Source organism: Neomonachus schauinslandi, chromosome 4 (assembly GCF_002201575.2).
Source record: "Neomonachus schauinslandi chromosome 4, ASM220157v2, whole genome shotgun sequence".
Classification (NCBI taxonomy): Eukaryota; Metazoa; Chordata; class Mammalia; order Carnivora; family Phocidae; genus Neomonachus; species Neomonachus schauinslandi.
In genome coordinates, this window is record NC_058406.1 from 13,744,905 (window position 1) to 13,753,907 (window position 9,003).

Sequence of the window (9,003 nt, forward strand, 5' to 3'; positions counted from 1 at the left end):
CTCTAACCCAAAATTGCACTGTCTCAGAAAACACCATCTCAAATATCTCAAGTCTGACTTTAACCTCATTACTGTAGTACCACGAGCAAGCATTTCTTCAACCTCGTCAAGCCCTGCAAACCTTTGACCCTGCCAGATCCTTGTATTTATCCTCTCATGCTCACTTCCCTCTTCACCCAGCTTAGTAATGATCACTACACTCGCTTCCTTGCAAAAACCACTAACCCTTTGCCCCTCTCTTTTCCTCTAACTTGTGCAAACCTAGTTAAGCCCCACTGGTCCCCTGCACTCTGCCTGCATCGGAACATCTGAACATCGCTGGGAAATGGAAGGTGACCAGTGTCACTTAATTTGATGTTCACAGACTTCAAATGAGCCCTGGCTAGCAATCCTCCTCTACTTCCGCACTGTATTCAGTTCCCCTTGCTACCCTGCAAGGGTGATCTTTCAGTCTTCCACCCCTGTCCCCTTCTCATGCTTCACTCGAAGCAGGTGTGCTTGCCTCATACTTCACAGACATGACAGAATCCATCAGAACCCTCTGCTCTACCACCTGCTCTCACCTTACTCACGTTCTCTGCCTTCCGGCTTTTGAATGGTTTGTGCACCTCTCAGAGCTGACACCTCCACTTGCACCCTGGATTCCTCCTTCCTTAAACATCAGTGTCTCCCTCTGTACTGGATCATTCCCACCTGCTTAACATAACACGCTCCAATATCTTGTATCCTAAAAAAAAAAAAAGAAAGTTTCAACAACAAAAATCTCCTTGATCCCACGTCTCCCTACAGCCACCTCCCCATTTGTTTGCTCCCCTTCACATCAAAACGTTGTGAGAGTTCTCTGTAGTTGCTGTTCTCACATCAGCTCCAATTTCTCAAATCAGTCTGGGTCCACCCACCGACCTGGAAACCCCATGTTGCAGAAGCCAGTGGTCACTATGGGGCCTCAGCTCTCAGCTGACCCCTTGGTATTAGCCGCATTGGCCACTCTCCTTGACGCACCTCTCTTGGTGCTCTCACTTCCTCTGAGTTTCCTTTGACACCTCCTTCTCTGTATCTAAATACTCTTTTGGTTACTATGGGTCTTCAGCACCTGGAACATAAAAGGTGCTCAGTGGAGGTCCTCTCATAAGAAATGAGATCATATCGACATCATAGGATGGATTATTGTGTGAATACGTGGACCAAGAACGACCAACAAAATATGGTTACTTTTATTTTTTTTTTTTTAAGATTTTATTTATTTATTTGACAGAGACACAGTGAGAGAGGGAACTTAAGCAGGGGGAGTGGGAGAGGGAGAAGCAGGCTTTCCGCCGAGCAGGGAGCCCGATGTGGGACTCGATCCCAGAATCCTGGGATCATGACCTGAGCCGAAGGCAGATGCTTAACGACTGAGCCACCCAGGCGCCCCAAAATATGGTTACTTTTAAATGAGTGCTTACTATGTGCTAAGCTCTTTCCATGTATTGCCTCACTGATTCCTCCCAACAATCCTTTGACCTAGGAGCTTCTATTACTACTCTTTTATAGAAAAGGAAGCGGAGGCTCAGAAATGACTTGCCTAAGGTCACACAGACAATGCATAGATAAATCTGTCCTCACTCTGGTCTTTCTGACTCAGAGTCTATTCTGAGAATCACTAAATTGAGGTCGTATGTAGGAGAGTGCTTTGTCAGTGCCAAAAGATGATGCTACTACATTCCAGCACACAGCAAGGCAACTTACACATAGTAGGTGTCCATAAGTGTTTGCTGAATTGAGGCAGGGTGGGAGGGAAGCCCTGAGCCAAATTGTACCCTCACCTAGGGAAAGAAGAAGCAATCCTGAGGACCTCAGAGAAACCACCTTCCACTGTACACTGAATCTTTTGTGATGCTCATCAGCTAATACAGGACACATTAAAGCAGGCATTACCCAGACGCTTGCCCAACATGGCTTCTCTCTTTCCTTCTTCAATTAAGTCCCCACAGCTGGAAATATGGGGTTCATAAAGGCACACTATCCCAGGGGACTGGGGTTCGCTCAGCAACTAAATCACCTCTGATTTAACAAGCCTGGGCCTGCTTCCTGAGTTGGGGATCTTCTTGGATTACTAACAGGGTTTTAGATGTTTTACCGTGTCTTTGGAGACACAAGAGAACCCTAGAATTAGTCAGCTTTTAACCCCTCGCCACACTGAATTCTATAGACAAGGGGTGTAAACCACATTCCTTGAGTATTCTAACTCCATATACTACAGTTTCAGTGGGATTCAAGGATCTTGTTACCAAGAGTATCAGAAGGAAGGAACTCCACCTGGTGATTCCATCTTCCCCATCATTCAGCTGGCTCAGAGGTCACTTCTGGGGTATCTCCCACTTACGCATACTCTCTCTTTTCTACAACTCAACCCTTTCTCATTCTCAGACCTTTAGTTTGGGTAGAGTTGAGTCCATCCATGCCAGCTCAAGAGGGGAGGATCCTGACTGGCTGAAGCCAAAGTATGGCCTTGGCCATACTCATCAGTTTGGGGATGGGCCCTTATCCTAAGGTGGGCCTCAGTGCTGTCTGCAGAACAATAATCAAAATAAACTCTGCATGAAGGGAGTTGGTCCATCAAGTAAGTTTGGGAAATGCTGTAGACAATATTCCCTCTTGGGGATTCTATTGTTCGCAGGAACCTTACACTTCAATCATGATGTCTCTTCCCAGATTATTCAACTACTTCTTCTCAACTAGGGGATTGCTGTGCTTCTAAGCATACCTAAGTGTCTCCGATCTTATGTTTAAGGAAACAAAAAGAAAAGAAGCCTACATGAATGCCACAACCCCTCTAGCCTACTGCCCATCTCCTGCCTCCCACAGCTACACAGTTGTCAGGATCTCCTCTCCCCACTTCCTAACTCCCATTCTATTCCATCACTCCTCCACTGAAATGACCCCAAGGTCACCCATACCTCCATGTCAAAACCACATGGGTTTTGATCAACCCTCACTCCCTCTGACTCCCCAGGATCATTTGACACTACTGGTCACTTCTTTCTCCTTGAAGTACCTTCTTCCGTTGGCTTCCATGACATTGCGTGACTCTCCTAGTCTTAATCCTACCTCTATGACTGTTCCTTCTCTGTGTTCTTTGCAGACTCATTGTCCTCTACACAACCACTAAATGACAGGGTCCCTTGAGGATCAATCATGGGCTCTCTCCTCTTATTTTGTGCCCTCTCCTTCAGCAGTCTCAACCATGCTCTTGGCCTCAGTCATGAGCCCACCCCTGAGGCTGGCAGGGATGGGGACCTGATCATGAACTGTCCCTGACGATGGGGGGAAATCTGGGTACTGTTACAAGAAGAAAGAGAAAGGGATGCTGGAGAATAGGAAAAAAAAAAAAAAAACAACCAAAAAAGGGTCATACAGCCATGCATTCTGGGTAAGCTCATGCAAGACAATGAGACAGGCTCCTTTTGGGTCTCAGAAATTTCTAGTCATTGGAACCCTAAGCAGGACTGGGTACAGGCAAAACAAAATCCTGATTTCCTTTGAAGACAGAACACTGTGTGATTTATAGAGGAGGCAGTCTTGGTTAAACAGCTTAGATCAACTTTTTCCACCACTTAGCATCGTGAAGGAACATGTAGCAAGAAGTGGGAAGGTAAATAGGCCACTAGCAATCCACTTCTTTTTAATACATCCCCAAAGTCAGTGCCAAGAGGATATCTTAGTCTGAGGTTAGACACCATCATCTTAGGGCTTTTGTTTTGGCTTTTCTAGTAGGTACCTGGGAGAACTCACAGCTGCCTTCTGCTGGACCAGAACTATTTGTATTCTGACCATCTGTGGGGTCTTGCTCAGAGTTACAGAAAGGCCTCTCACATGTGGGCCAGCTGTTGGAGTTTTTATATGCATATTTGGGAGAATTCATGTTTAGTTTATTAAGCTGGCCAGCCAGCCGCCCACCAGGCTTGGGATGGGCCTCTAAAATGTATCTGAGGCTGACCCTTCCTCCATGTAGTTTTCCCTGACAATCCCCTCAAAAGCTGAGTTTGGGACCTCCTGCTCTCTGTTCATCTGGAAACCTTGTACATTGAACACCTTTATACTTGCAGTTTGCCCCTACTACTTTCTGGGTTCCTTGAGGCAGGGGCTGTGAGTCCTCTCACTAACAATTAGCATAGTACCGGACATGGTACTCTGTGAATGAAGCCTGTCAGATGGTGAGCCAGACAACCTCCAAGCACAGCCTTCCAGGATGCAAACCTCAACTCCTCCAAAGTGCTCATCCCTCATTCCAATCAGACACTGCAGTGTTGCAAATAAAACTAAACCAGATGCAGAAATGACGCAGGAGCTGGTAGAGTGGCAGGACTGAGGGACCAGTCTAGTGAAATGTTGGAAAAATGAATCAGAGCAACAATTAAAAATACCATTTACCAGGGCGCCTGACTGGCTCAGTCAGTTGAGCATGTAACTCTTGATTTCAAGGTTGTGAGTTTGAGCCCCACATGGGGCATAGAAATTATTAAATAAATAAACAAACAAGCAAACAAACCATTTACTGCGGCGCCTGGGTGGTGCAGTTGGTTGAGCAACTGACTCTTGGTTTCAGCTCAGGTTGTGATCTCAGGGTCATGAGATCAAGCCCCATGTCGGGCTCCATGTTCAGTGCAGAGTCTGCTTAGCTTAAGATTCTCTTCTCCCTCTATCCCTCCCCTGGTGCTCGCTCTCTCTCACTCTCTCTCTCAAATAAATAAATAAATCTTAAAAAAAAAACCATTTACGGGGTGCCTGGGTGGCTCAGTTGGTTAAGCAACTGCCTTCGGCTCAGGTCATGATCCTGGAGTCCCGGGATCGAGTCCCGCATCGGGCTCCCTGCTTGGCAGGGAGTCTGCTTCTCCCTCTGACCCTCCTCCCTCTCATGCTCTCTGTCTCCCATTCTCTCTCTCAGATAAATAAATAAAAAATCTTTAAAAAAAATTTACTATAACATCAAAACACAAAAAATACTTAGGGATCCATTTAATGAAAGATGCACAAGTCCTGTGTACCCTGGAAACTAGAAAACCTTGCTGAGAGAAATTAAGTTGCTAAATAAATAGACGTACCCTATTCATGGATTGGAAGACTCAGTATTGTTAAGATGTTCATTCTGATGATCTATAGATTCAGTGCAATCCAATTAAAAATCCCAGCAGTTTTTTTTCCTAAAAATTGACAAGCCAGTTTTAAAATGTATTGGAGGGGCACCTAGGTGGCTCAGTCATTTAAGCATCTGAATCTTGATTTTGGCTCAGGTCATGATCTTGGGGTCCCAGAATCAAGCCCTGCTCTGTGCTCAGTGGGGAATCTGCTTGAGGATTCTCTCTCTCGCCCTCTCCCTCTCCCTCTGCCCCTCCCCCAACTAGTGCTTGCTCTCTTGCTCTCTCTAAAATAAATAAATCTTTTTAAAAAAAGAAAAAAGAAATCAACCAGATTTTTTTTAAATGGTATATAGAAATGCAAAGATCTTAGAATCTTGAGGAAGAAAAATAAAAGTTAGAGGATGTACACTACCTGATTTCAAGCCCTACTATAAAGCTGCAGAAATCAAAACAGTGTGTCGTTGGCAGGATAGACACACAGATCCATGACACAGAATAATCCAAAATTAGACCCCACACATATACATTCAAATAATTTTTGACGAAAATGCCAGTGTAATTCAACTGGCAAGGAACAGTGTTTTCAACAAACAATGCCAGATCAAATGAAGATCCATGTAGAAAACAATGAATCTTTTTCATTTTTTTAAAGATTTATTTATTTGAGAGAGAGAGAGAGAGCGTGCGCACGCATGCAAGCAGGGGGAGGGGCAGAAGGAGAGGAAGAAAGAGAATCTCAAGCAGACTCCCCACTAAGCCTGGAGCCCCACGTGGGGGGGGGCTCCAGGCTTCACAACCCTGAGATCACGACCTGAGCCGAAACCAAGAGTTGGATGCTTAACCAACTGAGCCACCCAGGCGCCCAGAAAACAATGAACCTTGACCCATTCCTCACACCATACATAAACATAGACTCAAAATGCACCATAGACCTGGGGCGCCTGGCTGGCTCCATTGGAGGAGTGTGCAACTCTTGATCTCGGGGTTGTGGGTTTGATACCCATATTGGGTGTAGAGATTACTTAAAAATAAAATCTTAGGGGCGCCTGGTGGCTTAGTCGGTTAAGCATCTGCCTTCGGCTCAGGTCACCCAGGGTCCTGGGATCGAGCCCCACTTTGGGTTCCCTGCTCAGCGGGGAGCCTGCTTCTCCCTCTCCTTCCGCCTGCCGCTCTGCCTACTTGTGCTCTCTCTCTCTGTTAAATAAATAAATAAATAAATAAATAAATAAATAAATAAATAAATAAAATCTGAAAAACAAGCTAAAAGTAGCAAACTTCTAGAAGAAAGCATGAGAGAGACTCTTCACATTTGGTAGGCAAAAGTGTCTTAGGAAACAAAGTGCACTAGCTACAAAAGACCCAATAAATCAGACCTGATTAAAATAAAACAATCCTGCTTTTCCAAAGATACCATTTAAGAAAAGAATTTCAGAGCCACGTAAAAGCATTGTTTAACCTCATATAGGACTTTAAATCTTTTTGAAAGAAAATGACATTCTCTTCACTAACACAAGCTTCAATCCTCCTAAATACATAAACACAAATATTAGCTTTCTTTTTTGTTCAGGGGACTCAACGGAGTGCATAGCATAAGAGGACCTTTACTGAGATTGTTGACTCCTAGGGCCAGGCTAGACCTGGTGACCTATTTATCTAAGGCAATTCATGCCACTATAGTCGGAAAGACTCCAGATTCTGGCCAAAAAGGTCAAAGGCGGAGAAGTGACGGCAAGTATCTGGCCCAGCAGGTAAAGTGACCTGAAAGTAGGGAAAATGAATCACGAGGTCTGAAAGCAGGCAGATGTGGGACAAAATGCAAAGGAGGAAAGCAGAGGGCATGGTGTGTCAGGTTGATTCAGCACAAGGGCCCAGAGCAATGCCAGTCATGATGTTGTCCATTTCTAACATTCATTGGTGCTGCCCGTTTCACAGCTTAAAACAGCCAGACAGGATCAGATATACTTGATCTTAGATCCTGTAAGATCTGGGCCCATTTAAAACGTATATGGATCAAGAAAACTCTGATTGCCAGATTTCCCCGTCAGGCACCAATCCCTGGACTGGGCTTCATCTGGATGACTTTTCACCCTCTGCCCTACACTACCTGTGATCGCTGCAGGTAGGTGGCTAGGCAGGCCACGCATCCACCTTTTCCACTTCTTCCTGGGCTCAAACATAGGCTGTCTTTCCCAGCTCCCCTTGACAGAGGCTGTGGCCATGTGATGGGGTTTGGTCCAGTGGAATGTGAGAGGAAGTGACCTGAGCCACCTGCAGGTATGGCCATAAAATGCTGCTTGTGACTTGTGCCAATCTCTCAATCTCTCTCTCTTTGTTCATCTGCTAGCTGAACGCAGAGGATGTGAGGGAGGACTCCAAGGTGGAAGAAGCCTGAATCCCCTCCTAGCACAGTCCACTGAAACATCCAATCAGACTGTCTCAGGGAGAAAATAAACCTGTGTGGTCGTAAACCACTAAGAGTTGGGGGCTGTCTGTTTCAGCAGCCAGCATTATCCTGGCTAATACAGGTCTAAAGAGCTCCCTGTGATAGCTTCCAGTATAGCAGGCGATGTTTGGGACGACTGATTTAAGCAGGATTTCCCTAAAAGTGTGAAAGTTCCATAGGTATCTCAAGGTAGAGCCAGGGATGCGGGACAAAAATCACACAGCTACACAGATGGTGAGCCAGGGTTTGAACAGAGGTCTGTCTGACCCCAAAGCCTATGCTTTTCTCCCTCTTCTACATCACCCCAAAACAAAGAGGTGTCTGGATGTTTTTGAGTGGTGATCATAAGGAGGATAGATTCTGGGGTTCTATATAATTTACTCTCTGGCACATCTGTGCTATATATTACTGCAAAGCTTCTACCACTTGCCACAAGCGAGTGAGGCTGATTATAGGGTGATTTATAAGGACACCCTAGAATCCTCATTTTTCGATCAACATCATCCCCAAGGGCTCGAAGGTGGGTAATTAAAATTATTCTCCGTTTCCCTAGCCAGCAAGCTAAATGTTTACCAGTCTGGTAAAAGACTCTTGGGACCACGCTATAAACGTAGAGGTCTTCCTTCTCCATCCTCTTCTCCCTTTCTACCTCCACCATTACAGTCATAAACCGGGCTCTCTGCTGAATAAACGCATCTTCTTTCTCCCTGTGATGTTGAAAGGTCAGGTGGCCGAACTTCCATATCCTGGTTTCCGCAGCTATAAAATAGGGTATCATACCTACCACATACAGTTGTTGTGAGATTTAAATAAGAGAAGCAATCGGCTTGTGGCATATAGTATGATATTCATAGTTCTGCTCTTCATATTTATCCATTTCATCCAATTTCACCATTATCCCCCAACAATCTTCATTGTTCTCACCAAACATCAAACGAGTCTTGGTATTTTGTAAACACATTTGCCAGTCTTATTATGGTATCCACGCATTCTACACCTAGTTATGTCAGCCTTGTAGATCTGTGACCTTAAACTCCGAATAGGCAGAAAACCCATGGTGGCTAAATATTTATGGGTTCCACGACCATATAGTGAATTCATTATTCCAACCACAATAACAGATCATTGAGGACCTCCTATCTCATGAGCTTTATGCAACGAGGCTCCGGGAGTAAGACTCTGTTTCTGTCCAGTAGGACCATCAGAGAGATGATTTGAAGAGGCATGGCAGCTTATTATTCTTCAAAATAGCATTTTAAGCATCCGGCTACAGAAATACCTGCTCATTGCAGAAAAATTACAGATAAAAGCACCAAAAAAAGAAAAATACCCAAGAAACCATCGCTGCTGTCTTTTTAGAACATATTCTTCCGATCTTTGTCTGTTGCACGTATATAAATATTTTACAAAAATGGCATATTTTTGCAACCTGCTTTTTCT